At 43.2% G+C, this 20997-nt stretch overlaps 1 pseudogene; it reads left to right on the top strand.

Annotated features, from left to right (window-relative positions):
• Positions 1-3235: 3235 nt before the first annotated feature.
• The window catches only part of LOC116622854, a 48235-nt pseudogene continuing 30473 nt past the window's right edge, over positions 3236-20997 (top strand).

Raw genomic sequence — 20997 nt, forward strand, 5'->3', positions numbered from 1 at the left:
TTATGGCAGCTTTTAAATACGAAAAAACCTGTGAAGATATAATGGATTAAAGCTGTGGAAGTTTTATAGAGACAAAAAAAAATGCTCCGTATTTCAAGGCATTACATCCCCTGGATATTTTTAAGATTTTAATTCAAGGGTCAAATTTTTATGGTTGGGTAAACAGTCGAGAAAGATTCCATCAGCTGCTTTTCAGTTATTATAATAGAGGGAAACACAGTATACCTTTGCTATTTAAAAGATTTTTTTTTAAGATCGGAACATGTGTTCCACTTCATGGTATCAACCACAGAGCAAAATGGCTCTAATTGGGAACATACTTGGGGCAAACGACTGGATTAAAGTGACTGAGAGTCATAAATGTCTGAAATGTCTATTTCAGGCACAAGCAGGGGGAAATGGCACTAATTTCTAGAGTGTGCACATAATGATTACATTAGCCCACAGAGATGAAGAGTATATCCGCGTGGACCCTGGAGAAGAAATACCATATGAATAAGGAATGAGCCAATCGATTCTTTAGTGGGTGGCAAGCACCATGAGAAAGGCCTTGGCTGACGCTGTCTCCACCCTGCGCCGCGCAACCACGTAGCCCGCCCATTTCTCCAGAATGCCAGTACCTTCCTCTGTAGTATCCGCCAAACGAAATAAAATGCTTATATTGGTACAATGAAAAACGCCAACCAACCTCTGACTTTTGACTTAACCTCTGACCCACTGCACACCAGCATTTTATACCTTCTCCTCGGCCTCAAATTGCTTTTGGAAGAAGTTGGTGGCTCATCACAACGGAGATGTGCCAAAAGACACAGAGGTGCACACATCTAAGCTCCATGTACGCACATGCACACACGCCTTTTTTGCTAGATGCTGACTCCCGGGCCCAACAAGCGAGGTAAGGGCAGCCCTCCCTGCCTTGTTCCAGCCTATCTGGATGTGTGTGGGGGCGTGCACCTGTGGCTGGAGAGTATTCTAGGATGAGAGGGAAAAGTCTGAGTGGCAGAAGGCTTAGAGTGAGGGTGCTAGATAGAATCAAGGGACAGTCACTGCTGGTGAGGACCCTGCCCTCGTCCCCTGTGCGTTAACATTTCCAGTAAATATGCAACTTCAAGCAGTGTCTTCAATTCGCTGCCTGAGGTTTTCTCTTGGCCTGAGAATGGAGTCATCTAGAGGAGCCATGGAATGAGCACCCCAAGAGCACTGGCCTCACTCGATACAGGATGGACTGGGAGGTAAATACGCCAGCTTCCTCACCCCTTAGTTGGGTATAACCCCAAGGCATGTGCTATGGACATAGCTCCCAGAGCTCCCCCAGCAGGAGTGAGCCCCAACTGCCCGCACAGGAAATATGCTCCAGCATGTACTCTTTCCCGCCGTGCTTCCCTGCTCTCCTACTGGAGCTTCAGATCACCTCCCAAATAAGCTTCTTGCCCTTAAATCCTCATCTCAGGGTCTGTGTCTGTGCGACCCAACAAAGGCCAGATGGATTCGGACTCAGGCAATCGTGGCATTTGGAACTCAAAGATGGGATTTTGAGCCTTGCCTTGGCAATTTGCTCTCTGTGACCACAGGTGAGTTACTTTCCCTCTCTGAGCCTCAGTTTCTTCATCCATAAAATAGGGATACTAGTACACCTTTGCTACATAACGGTGCCATCGGGAGGTGCAAATGAGATAACGTATGTGAAAGTGTTAAAAACTGTAAAGAGCCACATAAATACTCATTATAGTTCATGAGGATTGTTCTCACCTCCCCCACCACACGACTTCTTTTATACATTTTGTTTGAAATTATAGACTCATGGGAAGTTGCAGTAACAGTACGTAGAGCCCCACGTACCCTTCACCCAGCTTCTCCCAATGGCACATCTAATGTGATGGTAGTAGGACAGCAAAACCAGGAAAGTGATATTGGTACAGTACTGTTAACTAGACTAGTGACCTCATTCAGTTTTATGCTTTTTAAGGACTTGCCAGTCTGCCATTCTATTTCTCCCCAGTCCTCTGGCCTCCACTACCCGCCCCCACCTACGGTGATCTTTGAAGAGTCTAAACCAGCCACTCAGATCACTATGTCTTAGTGTCTACCATGTTAGAGCAGCTTCTGACTTAACACTTTCAACTGTTGTCCGAAGCACACTTCAAAACTGTGAGACAAAATTCTATTCCTTTTCATCTAAATCTGTCACTGCATCTTGACCAACAGGTAGGCATTGTAGATGAAATCCCAAGAGCTTGGATCCCACTAAGCAACTTCCTAAAATGGTGAATGTAGCAGTTACCCAAAGAGCTGTTTCCAATGATGAATTGGATAACAATATTTTCATTAGAAGGTTAATACATTTTCTTTAGTTGCTTTAGAAGTCTTGGGTAAATGCCTCCTTGTTCAGTTGATTCATAGCCTTCTTAATTTTTCAAGGTGTCCTGTCATCCTTTCCTTAGTACTCCTGGGACTTTGCCTTTAACGCCTGGAGAAAAAGTGGGGAGAGCCTTTTCTCCATCAATCCTCCAATGAAGAGAAGGGTCGCGGGGTCGTTCACAGTAGCGCCTCAGTAATCTCCTATTCCCTCTTTGAATGCAACCACTATTCCTCTTTGAGCAGATCATTTATCTCCTCCCTGACTGCCTTCTTGGTTAAAGGTTAACAAAAATGACATCCCCTTCAAGTTCAAACCCTTGGAATGCACAGACCCCTGATGCCAACAAAGTCTTTCAAACCAAGGAGACAGAAAATGTACCAGGGCGAAGGCTCTGAAACTGCTGCCATTTCTCTTTCTTCCGGATGCCTGTGGGTCTTGCTGACCATCCTTATCTTCTGAAAAGGCCTTAGGATATCTGTTTTCAAGGACCAAGACTGTAGTAGTCTTGTAGTAGCACAGGACCCATCGTCTAAGTGCTGGAGATATGCCTCTCAGAGCTTTCTAGCCTTCCATTCCTTTCTTGTAAGTTCACTTGTGGACTTCTCACTCTCCTTCCTGGTTTCAAGGCATTAGCTCCACAGATATTATTCCTGAACTACCTCTCATTCCCAGACTCTCTCAGGGAATCTGATCCCATAGTCCACTTGCCTGCAAGTCCCACCTACACCAGTGGGACCACCATTCTCATAGTTGCCTGGACTCAAACCCTCAGACTTACTTTACTCCTTACCAAGAAGCCTCTGGAACTGCCTGGTCCCAGTCTGTCATTCCTCTCCCACACAGCCAGCACACACCAAGATCTCATGTGTCTAAGAAATGGGTTTTAGTGATCTTCTACCTTTGGACAAACCCAATAATGCTTTAGAAAAACATCACAGGCCAATGCACAAGGACAACAGCCTTGCTCTGCCGATCCCAGCCCACAGGTGAAACACTCGGACACTCCATGCCCATTCCCAGATTGGTTTTTGCTCCAGTTACTCTTCTTGACCAAAACTACACCTCTGACTCTTTTCCACCTGTGAAATTCCACCTAGGCTAAAAGGATCTGGCACTTCTATCCTTGTTTGTACCACCTGTCGACAGTAGCGGTAGGCCACCTGGCATTGCTTGCTAATTTTCTATATCCCTTATCTTCCTCTACTACACTGCAAGCTCCTCGGGAGCAGAGACCCTGTCTTACTTTTCTGCAACCTCCACAGCATCTAGGGGTCCGCCTCATCCAGAGAAGTAGCACCACATATTTCTCATGATGGGTTGATACCCATGTGTCCACCGGTCCCAACAAAAGAAAAGGAAGGGCAATGAAACCAATTCTTTTTTTTTTTTTTTTAAAGATTTTATTTATTTATTTGAGAGAGAGAGAGCACATGAGAGGGGGGAGGGTCAGGGGGAGAAGCAGACTCCCTGCCGAGCAGGGAGCCTGATGCGGGACTCGATCCCGGGACTCCAGGATCATGACCTGAGCCGAAGGCAGTCGCTTAACCAACTGAGCCACCCAGGCGCCCGAAACCAATTCTTGAGCAGCTACTTTGTGCCACGGCCTTCTCTGAGCACCTCATCTAATATAAAGTGCCCCATTCCCCCATCTATCACCAGTTCTGCTGTCATCGTAGCACCTCTCACTACCTGGAATTATCCTGTTCAGTTACTTATTTATGTAACAGATGCTTTGTTGTGCTCTCCAGATCCTCTTTTCAGGACTATGGTTCTCATTCCTCCAGGTAGTGGGAATTGATGGCTGCTGGGTGTTCTCAGCTAAGCGTCCCTTCAAGAATTGTCCATTGATCACACCCCTCCCCTGGGGCAGCCTGCATTTTGTGACTGTCAAAGTGGGGGTATAAAGGCCCACATGCTTGCCTTGCCTGGGGGCAACTCTGAAGGGCTATGTTGGTCCCAGAGCTTCTGTGGGGTGGGCTGAAGCCTCTGTATCCCCCACCTCTCCCCACCAATCTTTGCTCAGTCTCTCTTCCCTCACTTGCCTACCAGTGTCATCCCCAAGAGCATCCATAATAAGCTTTCTGTATGCAGGTCTCCATCACAATCTGTTTCCAGGGAACCGGACTTAAGATGCCTCATTTGTTCATTGTCTGTTCTCACTAGAATGTTCCATAAGAGGAGGGACCTTATCTATCTCATTTACTGCTGGGCCTAGAATAGTGTCTGGCACACGACAGTTGCTCAAAAAATAATCGTGGACTATGAATGAATGAAAAAAAAATGGGTTTTATCTAAATCCTACAGCTCTACCTCATTTTCTGCATGAGAAATCAAGCACAGAGAGGCAAGTTAAATCTCCCAAGGATCCACAGCTAGTCCGTTGTGGAACCAGGATCACACTTGTATGAATCCAATATCTGCACTCTTTTCAAAACCAAGCACAGCCTCTTGATGTTTTCATCATCATGGGTAGTACCTTCTGCTTTGGCTCTCAAGGTCTGGCTGTCTTCTTGGTGTACTTGGCATGGAAATTTCGATGTAACCTTTAACTCTTCTCCTTCTCTGTTCTCTGTCTCAGCCACACCGCTGGCATCTTCCGTGCCTTTCTGTACAGCTGTACTCCCATGTGTCTTTTCACTTCTGATTTCACTGACATTGTGTTTGTTCAGAGCCTGATTCCTCCCCAGTTTGGTCACTACAATCCTTGCAGTGGGGCCATCGCCTCGCGCTCTCATCTCCTTCAGCTGGCCCTATATGTCACTCTCAACATTCTCTTCCTTACCATCTTCACCAGAGTCAGGGGCCAAACAGGACAGAGAATTCATACCAGATGATTTAAATGAAAACCAGAGAGAGAACAACACACTAAAGTATGGGCAGGGTTAGGGGAGCAAACCAAGATGGCGAGGCCCTCAGGAATCAGCAAGAATGGGGAGCTGTTGCCACTCCTAGGGCTGAAGGAGTGAGGGAAGGAAACAGTGTTACTGGAGCTTGGTGAGAATTGGAGCCATGAAGGAGGGGTCTCCTCATGGGAGCTGTCATCCTGGAGGGCTGTAGACACTACTGGAGACAGGCTGCCAAAGCAGAGAAAGAGCAAGGCTTTTTCTCCTGCCAATCAGAGCTCCCTGCTGCTGTTTCACATTGGCCAGGCCCAGCTGGATGCCAGGTGGCCGTGGAGACTGGTGATGGCAGTGTGTAAGTTCCCAAGGCACAGAATGGGGCAGAGAGACTGGATCTGGGGGTTGGGATGGGCAAAAGAGGAACCAATACACCTCAATTTACCAACAGAACAGCTAATTTTCATGTCCCATCAACACCATCCCACGCCTTTCCATTTGTAGATTACGGCAAAGATTATGAAGCCCTTTGAAACACAAATATCCTTTGATCCTTGCAATGTCCCCATGAGGTAAGTACTAGTACCTACCCATTTTACGGATGAGAAAACAAGCTTAGAGGATTTGTGGCTCACCCAAGATCATCAGAGAGCTAAGAAATGGCACAGTTGAAACATAAGCCCAGATTTGTAAGTTCAAACTTTTTTTTTTTAAAGATTTTATTTATTTATTTGACAGAGAGAGAGACAGCGAGAGAGGGAACACAAGAAGTGGGGAGTGGGAGAGGGAGAAGCAGGCTTCCCGCTGAGCGGGGAGCCTGACTCAGGGCTCGATCCCAGGACCCTGGGATCATGACCTGAGCCGAAGGCAGACGCTTAACGACTGCGCCACCCAGGTGCCCCATAAGTTCAAACTTTTTAACCAAAATCCAGGGCTCAGTTTAAGCACACAGTTAAGTTGTACATTCTCTGGAACATCTCTCCATTCCTACCCTCCCCCCTTTCTACACACACACACACACACACACACGCCCCTACCCCTTGTCTTAATGCTTCTCATTAACTTATCTTTTGTCCTTGGCCTTCTCTTATGCTTCATGAATTCTCTCTTCATCTCTGATCCTCCTTCCCATTAACTCAGGCCCATCAGCATCTTTGTCAGTACCTCACCTCCTCGCCAGCTGCCTCTTGCCTCAAACACTGAATTGTGGTAATGTACAGTGCTGCACTATCCAATACGGTAGCCACAAGCCACTTGAAATATGCTTAGTATGACTGAAGAACTAAGTTTGTATTTAATTCTAATAAATTTCAATTTAAAACTGATACTTGGAGCTTAATCTGCACCCCCTTCCCCCACCATCCTTAAGTGTAGGCTGTGCTCAGTGACTTGTTTCCAAGGAAAAGAGTATGGAAAGGGAGAAAAAAGTACCTTAGGGTGCAGAAATCTGGCAAACATGACCTCAGCCAGATGATCAAAGTCAAGATCACCAGTCATAAGTCCTGTCAATATCACATGCCATTGATATGATGCAATGGGAAAAGTACTTCACCTCTGTAGTTTTCCTCCCCCAAACCCATCACCCCAGTCTCACCATGAGGAAAATATCAGCCAAACCCCAATTGGTGGACGTTCTTCAAAACACCCAACCAGTACTCCTCAAAACTGTCAAAGTCACAAGAAACAAGGAAAGGGTGAGAAGCTACTGCAGACCAAAAGAGACTAAGGATACATGAATAAATACAGTGTAGTTCTCTGGATTGGATCCTGGAACAGAATAAGAGCATTTGTGGAAAAACTGGTGAAATACAAAGAAAAACTGGAGTTAGTTACTAGCACTGTGTCTATGCTGTCTTCCGAGTTGTGACATATCCCACAGGAACCTAAGATACTAACGATCGGGAAATGTGTGGTTTGTATATGGCAACCTATGTACCATCTTTGCAACTTTTCTGTAAATGTAAAATTATTCTAATATAAAAAGCTGATTAAGAATTTAAAAATTAAAAATCGCTATTCAGTTATTGGAAAACTGTTGGATACGTTGGAATGACTTCAGTACGTTAACTTACGTTTTCGAGTGTAAATTTTAAGAAATCTAAATACAGATCAAGTATTCCCAAGGAACATTCAGTGTCGGAAATGAGATGGGTGGTAAGTATAAAGTACACACCAGATTTTAAAAGACTTCATACCAAAATAAAGAGTGCGAAATATCTTCATTTCTAAAATATTTGATGACATGTTGAAATGATATTTTGGATATATTGGGTTTATAAAAATATATTACTAAAATTAATTTTACTTGTTTCATTTCTCATTTTTTAATAGGACTAGTAGAAAAAAATTACATACATGGCTTCTATTAGAGCTTAAGAACAAGGACTCTTGAGCCAAACAGCCTGGGTTGAAATCCCAGCTCTGCACCTAGTAACTGATGGACTTTGAGCAAGTCAGCTAACCTTTCTGTGTCGCAGCTATCCATCTGTAAATAGAGTACCTACCTCATGGGGTTGTTGGGAGGATTCAGCAAGTTCACCTATATACTGTGCTGGGTTAGAGTAAGCACTGGAACATAGTAAGCACCCAATAAATGCCAGCCATTATCATTAAGGTAAGGTTGTTTATAGCCAAAGGGTCTTTGGAGCTTCGAGAGTCCTGAAGGGATGCACTGCAACAGCAGAGAGAGAGCAAGGAAGAAAAAGACCTTCACTGCTTTCTCTTCCTCTCTTCCACCTTCCTGCCAGGGTCTCCCATTGCTCAGGCTCTACGGAAGCTGGCCAGCAAGTGAGCCCAGATGATGCCATTGCAGGGCTCAGCTTCCCAGGTGCAGAGCAAGGCAGGGAGAAGTGGGGAATAGATTTGGGGGAGGGGGTGGAAGGTCAAAGGAAGAGAAGCAAGACACCTCACTACTTCCATGGCAACCAAAAGCCTAAAGCACCCTACTTTCCACACCCACTCAGCCGCACGTCTCTGTCACCTCCTTGGTAACTCAGGACAGCCATGTTTAGTGAGTTTCCCTCAGCCTTCCCAGACCCCCTATTTCATAATGGACTCAGCCCTTGGCATGCTCAGAGCTCTGAGCCTTCATCAGTCCTGAACTCAACCTTTTCAGAGATTCATCAGTATATGAAGAGATGGGCATGTTTTCTGTGTTTTCACTGACTCCTTTCTCTCGGTATTATGTACACCGCTCTGCAGCCTGAACTGACTGATTGACGGAGATGAAGCGGATGATGATTAATGACCTCAGAATTGTGTTTTGACTGGGTTTTTTTCCCCTACAGGATTCTTCCCAGTGTTCCTAATGTCTACCTTAGCTGGCCAGTCACCGTTCTCTGAAATAAATGAAGCTAGGATGGATCTCCTTTGTGTGTAGGGCGAGCATTACCTTTGTGAACCGATCACACTAGCTTTCTGGTTCTGCTGGCCATATGGTCTCTCCCCTCTGCTCAGTTTTTCCAGGGCACATGTGCATGGAATCTCATAATGGATTCCAGCCAGCCTCTGGGCTATTATGTAAATCGGAATCCACTAGCACTCCCCCCCATACACACACACATCCCTCTGGGAATTTCTCTAATTAATTAAGTTTAAAACACACACACACACACACACGCACGCACGCACACTCCTTTTCATGGTGTTAGGTGGTCTTAACACTACTCTATTTTGGGGTGTGGCTCTACTTTTAAGGATAGGAAGCACATGACTTTATGACTCCGGTTACTTAAGTGCTCAATCTCATTAAGCTCCTAAAGTCATCACCTACTCCCAGCATCTCCCAAAGGACTGTTCTCCTGCCAATATTTACACATTTTGGTCTATTTTATTAGGTGCATACAAGTTTAGAATTGTTTCATCTTTCTGAGGAACTGAATCTTTTATAATGATCTAGTGACCCCTTCTAACCCTGGTAATGCTTTTTATCTTAAAGTCTGTATTCCTCAATGTAGCTCTCTTTGGGTTAGTAATTGCCTGTGTGCCTTTTTTATTATTATTATTCTGTTACTTTCTGCCTTTCTGCATTCTTGTGCCTTAAGTGTGATTTTTGTAATGGACACATAGCTACATTTTTTTTTAAATCCCGTCTGATAATTTCTGCTTTTTTAATTGGCCAGTTAATTCACTAGCATATTTGGTGAGTAATAGCAATTATTATATTTGGACTTGGTTTGCTATCTTGTTTTTTTATTTTTTATTTGTCCTGCTTTTTCTGTGATTCTTTTGCTTTCCCATTTCTTGCTATTGGTCGGATTGTTTGTGGTTTATTGTCTGTTTGTGGGTGTATTTGTTTCCTTATTTCATTGTTCCTTTTTACTTATTTGGGTTTTATAGACTCTATTTTTACTTACTTAGTGATCACCCTTGAAATTTTATCATGTATATTTAACTTACAAAGTGAAAAAATTAATAATATTTTAACATTCCTCTAGAAAGAGGGTTGGCAGACTATGGCCCAATGATCAAATCTGCCCACCACCAGTCATTGTGAATAAAGTTTTACTGGACCATAGGCTTGTTCCTTCACTTGTGTACCATCCATGGCTACCTTCACCCTATGATGGCAGAGTTTCGTATTCACCACAGGGACTGTATGGTCTGCAAAACTTAGAATATTTACTAGCTGCCCCTTTATAGAAAACATTTGCCAACACTTGTTCTCTAATAATACTCTTAAGGATCGTAGGAGATTTTTTTAACGATTTTACTTATTTATTTGAGAGAGAGGGAGAATGCGAGTGGGGGGAGGAGCAGAGGGAGAGGGACAAGCAGACTCCATGCTGAGCGTGGAGCCCAACATGGGGCTCGATATGGGGCTCAATGAGGGGCTCGATCTTACGACCCTGAGATCATGATCTGAGCTGAAACCAAGAGTCAGATGCTTAACCAACTTAGCCACCCAGGTGCCCCAATATCTTAGGAGATTTTAACTCTGATCTCCCCTTCCTGACTTGCATATGATTCTTGTCCAATATTTTATTTTTGTCATTTTTCTTAACTCTATAATTTGACATTAGCATTCCTTTTTTCCCAAATATTATTTGATCATATGTGTATGATTTTACATTTTTACATATTTGTTCACATGCATATATGGTTTTTTTAAAGTTTATTTTTTTAGTAATCTCTACACCCAATGTGGAGCTGGAACTCAACCCCAAGATCAAGAGTCACATGCTCCTCCTACTGAGCCAGCCAGGTTGCTCACCATTCCTTTTGGCATCTCAGATCATCCTTCTGACATCATTTTCCTTCTTTCTGAAGCACATCTTTTAGAAGATGTTCCTTTCATGAAGATCTTTTGATAGTAAATCCCTCTGTTTTGGTGTATTTGTAAACATATTAATTTTACCCTCCTTCCTAAAATGTGGTTTTCTGAGTACACAATTCTAAGCTCTAAGTTATTTTCTCTCAACAATTGAAAAATATTATTCCACAGTCTTCTGATTTCCATTGCTGTTGAAGGCAACTCTTAGTCTAACTGTCATTCCTTTAAGGATGATCCATTTTTTCTCTCTGACCCCTTTTAAGATCTCTTGGCAGTTAGTGTTCTGCAGTTGAATTATGAGGTGTTTAGACACAAATTTCCTCTTCTGAAAATATCTTTTTTGGTATATGTTGTGATTCTGGGATGTTTTTCATCAGTGTTGGAAGAGTCATACCACTATCTCTTCAAATCTCTTTCTCCCCTAATTCTGAAACTCCAATTAGATTTATGTTTGACCTTCTCATTGTGGACTCCAATCACTTAATCTCTCGCTCATGGTTTCTATCTCCTTCCCTCTTTGTGCTGCATTTTGGGTAATTTCTAATCCTCTCTTCAGCTGGATTTAATCTACTGTTTAACCAGTCCATATGGGTTTTTGTTCAATAATTATATTTTTATTTATAGAAGTTCTATTAAAAAATATTTCTAGTTATTTCTGCTAGCCTATTGTTGCCTACTCATCTGTGTGATTGCATCTTTTACATCTTTAAACATTTCATACATAGTTGTTCTGTATTCTGTAACTGAAAATTCCTACATCTCCAATCACTGTGGAGATTTGAATCTATTATATGTTATTTATGCAGCCTCTGGTTCATGGTGGCTTGTCTTACTATATTGCAAGCTGATTGCTTGATTTTAAGCTGTGGGAATCCTGTAGGTCTAAATTAGAGGAGCTCTTTTCTGAAGAGGATTTACTTTAGCAAGAAGTCAGAGACACCTCTGATATAAGACCACTTCAGCCACTGTGAAGATCTTGGCTTGATAAATGGGTCCTCGGATCAGCATTCTCAGTATTGTTATGTGTTGCTATTGATATCTACCCTCAGGGCATTCCCCCACACACCTACTGCTTGCAATTTAAGGCTTCCTGCTCTGGTCTAGGCCTGGATTATTTTTTATTTTAGGAGCTAATGTTGTGGAAGCCTTTGGAAATCTCTCCAACCACTTGACCAGAAATGACTTGAAAGCTGTTTTATATTTTTTGTATCCAGGATAGAGCCGCTATGCAGTGAGAGAGTCACTCAGAGCACTCCTCCTACGCCTAACACACACACATATGCACACATATACACCAATTGTTAAACTTTGAAACATACTGTTTTAGGTGGAAATCTGGTTGAAAAAAAATGCCATTACTCATTGTTTCACTTACTGCACCAAATATAAAACTGGGCTTTCTTATGTAGTCACTATTTTACCATCTCTAACATTAAAAATAGCTATGGGCCTCAAGATGCTTGCTTCTTGTGTACAAAGCTGATATTTTAGCACATGGTCCCTAAAGACAAGTCCTGTACAGTAAGTTAGTTTGCCTTTAGAAGTGGGCACTGGTGACCTTGGCCACTTGCCTTGATCTCACACACACAGGGAAGCTGTTGTTTCTTCAACACTACAGGAAGACATTATTTAGCCATCGTAGCTTGCTGTTCGTTTGCCACAGGCCTCACAACCCATGTTTTTGGTAAGTCATTTCTCAAGACCCCTCAGAGGGGGCACCTGGGTGGCTCAGATGGTTAAGCGTCTGCCTTCGGCTCAGGTCGTGATCCCAGGGTCCTGGGATCGAGGCCCGCGTCGGGCTCCTGGCTCAGCGGGGAGCCTGCTTCTCCCTCTCCCTCTGCCTCTCTCCCTGCTCATGCTCTCTCTCTCTCTCTGTTATCTCTGTGTCTCAAGTGAATAAATAAAATCTTTAAAAAAAAAAAAGACCCCTCAGAGAGAAAATCAAGTGATCCATTCTAGGTCCATCTGCATGCCTCCCACTATTGATCTTTGTGAGATGACTCAAACCCTCCAAATCTCCATACCTTGGTCCTCTACATTCACTAAATAAGTGGATCAACTAAAATGAAAAACTGGCTGTCACATCCTCCTCTTTCCCAACACTAGGGAAAGGGGGCTGATCTGACAAATATGAAAATGAGCACCAGTATACTGATTTTTCTCTCTTTGAACCCCTGCTCTGGTACAAGGGGAAAGGCTTTGCATCCTGTATCAGTGCTGTGGACAAGTGCCTCTTTGCAAGGATCCCCCCATTACTGGGCAAACTACTCCTTGTATTCAAAGGTCCCCTAAGATAGAGAGAGTGTGTTGTCACAGAAAGGGCAAGAAGCCTTTAAGCAGGTAGCCTTGGGAAAAGTAGGGCGGGTTGGCTGGGAAAAGTATGGGAAGCATTCCAGACATTTTGAGAAGACTCTAAGGCCCCTAAGACTACGAAGAGAAGAAAAGAAATTCACATTTATTGAATTCCTATTATGGCCATGGTACTTTTCTTTCCTCCTTATTAAATTATTTTATTAAATTATTTTTTTAAATGTCAGAAATAAGAGAGAAAAAGGAGAATAATGCCAATTTACCTATCATCTAGATTTAACAATGCACATTTTGTCATATTTCTGTCATCTATTTTTTATATTTAGAATTACAGACATAATAATATTTGACCCTTAAAGCCTTTATCATGTCCTACATGATCACAATGCCATCATCACACCTAACAAAATTAACAATAATTTCCTAATATTATCTAACACTTATTCTCTATTAAAATTTCCCCCAATTGTCTCCCAAATGTCTTTTGCAGCTGGTTGTTCAAAGCAGGGTCCAATCATAGACCATGCACTGCATTTGGTTGTTATTATATCTAAGACTCTATTAATGCAGATGGTCCTGGTAATTTTCATATCTTATCTTTTTATCTCCATAACAATCCTAAGAGGCAGTTATCATTATTTCTATTGTACAAATGTAAAAAAAAAATTGCGGCTAGAAAAGTAGTTAGCCCAAGATCACACTGTCAGTAAGTGTACAGAGGACATTTACTGCTTTTTTAGCTGCCGGGCATCCACACCTCCTCCCTATTTTGAGCAAGTTCTATTGCATCTTGGTGTGGGGAGTACTCCTGATGGCCAAGAGGTAGGCACATAATAGTTTATGGCTAAGGCTTGGCAAACTGGATGCCTTGGTCCAGGACTTTGAGTCTAGACTAGCACTGTCCAATGAATTTTTCTGCAATGATGGAAATGTTCTATATCTGCACTGGACAATATGGTACCACTAACCACATGTACTAACTACCGTATCAAACAGCACAATTCTAGAAAGGATGATGCCAAGCTGCAGGGACATTTGAGAAAGTATACATAGCATCGGTGGCATCATCTAGAGTCTGGTGGTGTTGGCAGCTCTGAGGGTTGGGTTGATGATAGTGTTCTGCATAGATCATTTGCTCCCTTTCAGAGCTTGACCCTCGACTCAGCCTATCGAATATCTGAATTGCCCAATAGCCATCCAGTAAATTCTCCTCTTGCTTAAATTTTCCAAAGTCAGTTTCTATTGTGTGAAATCAGAAGTCCACTGGCAGACTGCTAGTTGTCACCCGATTCCTCTTTTTCCTCAGGAATAGAATTTCCATTTTTATCTGGGTGTAAGTTTTAGCTGGCTGTGGCTACATAACCAAGTTCTGGTCAATGAGATAGATTTTCATGTAGGACCCATCCATCACCTTGCCTAGACACAGAGCTATTCTTTGATCCCATCAAGAGCGGCCCTATCCTTGGCCTTGACCATTTGAGAACCCCACTCTGGCTGGGCCTCTTCCTACATGGTGAGGAGCCGGCAAGGCCAAAACCTTCTAGACCATGGTTTAGATGAAAGGAACCTTGGAATTTTCTGACCAAATGACCCAAGCCAGCTTCAAGAGACTGCATGGGATTCTTCCCTGGGTCCTTCTTCCCAAAGGCAGACTATGTAGCCAGTATGAACACAATATGCTAGAGGGAAGGCCAAGGGAGTAGCTGTTTTCAGAGAGGTGTAAAGATAATTTAGACAGAGACTCCAGCCCACTGGTCCATGCACTCACGGGGCTCCTTACAGTGGGAGATGGAGCCAAGGGGGAAGGGATGGGTAGGTGGGCTACAGGCTAGTGACCCAAGCTTATTCTCCCCATGTCATTATGGTCCAGTGTGGAACTCCAAGGAATCCAGTAATTTTAAATTCAAACCTGGTCTTTCAGGTCTTACAAAGGATCTATTTGTCAAGATAGAGGGATAGACATTTTTTGATTAACAGTTTCTGAGCTTATTTATAACTTTTAAGTATTTGGAGATACACATACACACACACACACACACACTTCCATTTGTACTATGGTTCCAGGTCTTACAAATATTAGGGGTGAGCCTACGTGTGCGGAAGCTCAAATACTCCTTCCCACCTCTGAAACAGTAAATGTAACACAACATGGTTCCATGGTCTTCTCTCTGGGTTGTTTTCCTCGCCCTTTCTCCATTATTTTCTTGTTCTCTCCCTGCACTTCTCCTCTGGTGCAATAAATTATTTGTAGGCATGGACCTGGCTCTCTATTTCTTTCACAGTCCCCCTGGCCCTTTAGCACAAAGTGATCTGAATACATGGGCTCTATGTCCAGGAAGTCTTAACTCTAGATTAGCATCAGAATTGTGAGGGGAATGCTATAAAAACATGGAGTCCCTAGCTCCATCTTAGTAATTCTGATTCTGAAATTGAGGCAAAAGGTTTTCTTTTTTTGTTTTGTTTTTTTAAGTTCTAGAGATGATTCTGAAGGAGAGCCATGGCTGAGATGCTCAATACAGTGACTGGTTTCATCACTCACTCCTGCCTAGAGACTGATGTCCTCAGAGATAGAACAAGAGTAAGGAGATGAGAATGGAGTGAATTAAGAAGTTGAACCCCCGGGCCTCCCCAGCCCTACCTCCAAACTCTAGGGCACCACACATGCATCTCATTTCTACTGGCCTCTTGGCCTTGGATGGCTGTCATTAGCACTTCCTATCGCTCAAAGCTTGGTCATGGATTTCAGAATCAGGGTGGTAGCTGGTGGTTCTCAAACATGTATCCATACCTCCTTACGGCTGTGGGATTTTTGAGGATATACTCCTAATCTCCCACCACAGCAAGGGGCATATCATGGATATTTATCAAATGTTTATCTAAGAAAAAGATTTTGCCTGAGTTCAAGGAGCATTGCACTTGATTCTGGGAAAACATTAGGGTCACTGGAGTTTCATATTCAGATCTCTTCAAAGAAATGGGCTAAGTGTTTTGTTTTTTTTTTTTAAGTTTTACTTAATGTTGGACAAACGGACTTCTTTAGCAGCCCATTAGTAGACTTGAACAATCCAAATTACCTTAAAGAAATACCTGTCAACTCCTCCTGCTTTATCTTTCATGGACATTTTAATCAAGACTTCTGATACTCATATTTTTAATGTTCCCATTATTTAAATACAGTCAGGTACAATAATATGCAATTATAACCTGCTTCAAGCCCTTAAGGGATCATTCATTTCATGCTGTCTTTAAAGATAAAGGTAAATTCTTTTAGAAAACTGAAAACACACAGCAAAGCTGAAACCCAACAAACATTTAGATAACAGAAAACAGGAAAACTTCAGAGCTGGGGGCCAGATGTCTTGAAGAATTTTTCTAAGGAAAAGTCTTTGAGATGAACTGTCTCTGCTGGTTTGCTGCCCAGCATTTTTTCACTGGAGCTGCTATTGCACAAGATTGCAACAACAGTTTGATCTTTGTCTTGATCTTGGTTATTTTTGGCCCCAATAGGTTGGGATTATTTTCAATAACTGTGCTGGAAACAGCTCTGTCAAGTGCCTTCTTTGTTTCATGCCACAGATTTTGACTGAAAATAGTACAATGGCTTCGTTAGGGGCTATAAAAGGCTCATGCCAGGAATCCTTGGGAAGCCACAATAGAAAGATACCCAGGCTGTTTAGGAGGAGGAAATAAGAACAACTATCTACCAATGGGTCAATTAAACATGCTCTTCCTCCTCTGCTGGAACAAGCAAGTGACTGAGCCTCACCGTTTGGGGTCTGCTTCTTGCAACAGCGTCACTGACCCCACAAAGCCCCGAGCAGGAGTCACTGGGGCTTGCCTTGGGGTCATCAGACTTGATGCTTCATCTAAGCCACACTGGGAGATGAGTACCACTGCTAGGTTCCCTTGGAGGAAAATGTTAAATTGAAACCAACCCCATTGCCAGTGTTTCTCAGAATAAAAGGAGCATGCTAAATGAGACAATTGTAAAGTATCATCTCTTCCACTCTGCTTTTTGCCAGAATATTCTATTAACTTAGCAACATTCAGAGCCTTGTCAGGATTCCATATTACAGTCCACAGACTTAATTGGGACCATACAGAGAGAATGGCAAGCATGGGCTAAGTTTCCCAGGGGTTTGGATTATTGAAAAGAGTCACACAATATGGGTTGGGATTGAGGGGGCCTAGCAGGGGGATGCAGGGGACTCAAAAGCAAGATCTACTGTATTTTGGTCTGTTTGACTTTTCTTCATATGTTAGAATTTTAAAAAATTTAGAATCTTAAGCCAGAAAAATATCTTTAACACTGACGATCCTCTTGGTTTCTTTTAATAAAATGCCTGAGACCTAGAGCGGTATAGCAACTAGATGTTGAGACTCAAAGTCACAAAACTATCTGGGTTGTGGCTGACTCACGCCTATTTGTTCATACTCAGCTAAAAGAATATTTTTGGAAGCTAATGGTAGCTGTTGAAAAGGTTTGAATGAGGAAAGCAATCCTCAAACCATATTCTATCATCTTGCGCGAAACAAAGGTTCACTCGAAAACAGACGCAACAAGCACAGAGCAGGACAGGAATATGCTATCATTATAGCCAGCATCAGGCAGGCAGAAATCCTTCTAAACCAATGGTTGGACAAGGGTCCACTTAGGGTTCAATTCTTGGGTACCATCCCTAAGGGTACCAGCTACGGAAGTCACTAGGTTCTCATACCCGGCTCACGAAAGAGTACAAGTATTGCTAAAATATTTGGGCAGATCCACGTATCTTGAATTCATGTAATTTCATCAATGAGAACTCATTTCAACCTTCATCTTGCTAATTAACAAGTCATTTATTCCAATAATAAAACCTTGTTCTGACATTTGCTATGCTCATTAGCAAAACCTAGGTAATCCAGATAGCAGAAATGGGTATAGCAGCAGCCTCTGGAGGGTGGCCCCTGTGCTTGGAGGGTCCACACACCAGCCCTGGGGTGTGCATGATTGATCTGCATCTGGCTTATTGCTTAACCTAAATTTGCAGCGCGTAATATCGCTCTATAATTGGTGAGGAACATTTTTTAAAGATTTATTTATATTTAGAGAGAGAGAGAGAGAGTGCGCGCGAGCATGGGCACATGAGTGGAGGGAAGGGCAGAGGGAGACGGAAGAGGAAGAGAATCTCAAGCAGACTTCCCATTAAGCGCGTAGCCCAACACGGGGGGCCTGACCCGAGCTGAAATCAAGAGTCGGATGCTTAACCCACTTAGCCACACAGGCACCCCAAATTGGTGAGGAATTTTAAAGTAAATTTCAGACATCATAACGAACTGCTTCATGGTGAAATAAGAACTCAAACCTAGGTCTTCTGACTCCCCTTCCAAAATCTTTTCCAAAGGGCCACCTGCCTCTCTTTAATTAAAAAAAAAGTTTGCTAAACTTGCTAGACAAGACGTCAAAATACGAAATCATGCATGCCCATAAAACTGGGATTCTCTGAAATTAGTTCTTAGGAACCCAGCTTGGTGTGTCCTACAATTTCTACAAAGGGGTGTGTTTCAGAGCTGAGAACCCACGTTATCTGAGTCCTACGGGGCCATCAGCAGACGCACAGGGCGACCTCTCGGTATCACGGTGCAGGGAATTCTACAGAGAACTCGCTCTTGTCCACAAGGGGATTTGGGCTTCTTGGCTTGTCTCAGTGGACCTGTGGAGTGTGGTGAAATGGATCCATAAGAGGCACTAAAGAAATACTTGTCAAGTTCAATTGTGCTGAAAATCCTGTTGGTTTCCAGGGAGCCTGGGTGAAAGGATTTTGGAAATGTCCGTGGGGCACTGATTTAGGCTTAGAACTGTTTGTTTTGAATCCTGCTCTAAGATTTTGGGTAGTCCCGTGATTCTTGCCCTTAGCTGCATGTTAGATCATGTGAGCAGATGGTAAAAATCCTCCATGCCTAGTTCTGTGCTAGAGCAATTAGATCAGAATCTCTGGGCTTGGGGTCCAGGCATTAGTGGTTTGGTTTGGTTTGTTTTTAAGGTTTTCAGATGATTTGAATGTGCAGCCAGGGTTGAGACCCAATTCCGTGCTTCTCAGACTGTGATTTTCAAGCCACCTGGTGATCTCATTATAATGCAGATTCTGAGATGGTGGCTTCTAACAACCTCGCAGGTGATGATCATGCTGACGCATGCTGATGCACCGTGGACCACACTTTGAGCGGCAAGGTCTAATCTCTTACCACCAAAAGGATTTGAGAGCAAAACCACTAACGCCAAATCTGAGATGGGCCAAAATAATCCAACTCAATCCTTCCTGAGGATGTGAGGAAGACAGTTTCAGTGTGAATATGAAGCAAGTAAAAACGATGAAACAACCTAAACGTTCCTAAAAACTGAACTTTGATTTCCCAAAGACTTGTGTTAAACGCTTAGAATATTTTTCAAATCACAAAAATAGCATGGCTCTGGTTCTAAAAAGCTAACCATCTACTGTAAAAAAAAAAAAAAAGTCATTTCCCCCATCCTCTAATTATTATGCCCTTTGTATTTATTGATTGTCTCAGATCTCACTGCCTCTGTAGTTAGCCTGCTAGAGGGTGATACCTGGGTTTGCTGTTCTTTCCACAGCTCGAGTTTATTCATTGCAGGATCCAGGGAGGGTGTGGAGGAAGCTGCGTCACACAGAGCCAGCGGGTCTGCAAACAGCGTAGGCGGCTGGAAAGGAAAGGGCAATCTTTAAATGTAAACAAAGGAGCAGTCTGGGGCTCATGGAGTGGCCTTTTCGCTACATCTGCAAAAGCAGATAGTGACTGCCATCAGCCGCAGCAGCTTGAATCTGAAAGAGCGAGAGAATTTTGCAAACTCAGAAAGAACAGAAAACCCAAGCCCCTACCCATAGAGCCCAAGGTGTGCGCCTGTGAATTATGTTATCAGCTGCACAGCAGGGCTGTGGAAAGCACTAACTATGAACAATATATAAATTACAGAGGTCATTCAATGTGCAGATCAAGTGCAATTAAAATGCAAGTCTTTTCTTTTTACCTGACTCAGAAAAAAATTTTCTGGGGACACAAGGGTGCCTCAAATTGCCCAGTGGAGCAGGGGTGAGGTGGGGGGGGAGAGGAGAGGTGTGCGTGGGGAGGGGGGGACCTGATTACTGGACTCAAAAAGGCTAACGTGCAATTTGTGTTCTTTTTATGTAGATTAAATGCATTGACTACAGCTTGTACCGCTTAGATACGCAGCAGGGAGTCAAAAGCTTGGGTATCAGTCAACCACAGCCAGCAGCTAAAGCCTGGGCCAAATCTGTTATTGTGCCTCAAAGGAGACACTTAATCTAATCTAATGGGAGCAACCCCCCCCCCCCCCCCCCCGGACAAATAAAAGGGCATTACCAGCAGCAATGGCAGCTGTAATGTTAAAAAAAAAAAAAAGCACCAAATCTTTTTTGTGATTACATAATTAATGACTCCTCCAGCCTCCTTAAAAATCTTGCCTTCCAGCTCACAGTGGCTCATGAGGAGTCTCGGGAGGTCAAGAGCAGGAGGGAGCAGCCTGCCTTCTCACCCTCTCAGGAAGCCATGTGTCCTAGGTATACCACAATCAGAAGAATGTGTGGTTTTTTTTTTCTCCCTGGAGCCAAATCTATACCCTCAAGTAGCGGGAAAACATCACTGGGTTTTGATGAATTTGCCTTATTAAAGCAAACAAGAGCGATGCAAGAGGTAGGAAGAAAGAAGACAGTGAAACTCAGGATCTGGGCTCCTGGGACAGGTACCATAGCTATCTAAGACAATGAAATTGGAGCCGAGGATTACAGAACAGACCAACAGAATGTTGAAAACTGCAGTTCATCTGGAAGGACATGAAATCCAACCTCTCCTAATTCAGGAATTGATTCCACAGTGTTCCTGTTACGGATTTTACTTCCAGAAAAAGGACACCCTTTCTAGAAGCAATCCCTTCAGAATGTGTTCCCTTCAGTTCCCAAGTCCCTGCACAAATAATCCTTCAGTGAAGTGCTCCCCAGACTTTAAAGTGCATATGAATCCCTTGGGGAACTTGCTGAAATGCAGATTCGGATTCATTATGCCTGACGTGGGGCCTGAGATGCTAAACTTCCAGCAAGCTCCCAGGTGATGCCTATGCGGCTGCTCCACGGACTACACTTGGAATAAAGAAGCCTTGGTTATCTGACCATGCCCGAAGTCAAGCTTAAACCTGGTAGCTTGGC

Source organism: Phoca vitulina, unplaced genomic scaffold (assembly GCF_004348235.1).
Source record: "Phoca vitulina isolate PV1807 unplaced genomic scaffold, GSC_HSeal_1.0 scaffold55, whole genome shotgun sequence".
In the NCBI taxonomy this organism is placed as follows: domain Eukaryota; kingdom Metazoa; phylum Chordata; class Mammalia; order Carnivora; family Phocidae; genus Phoca; species Phoca vitulina.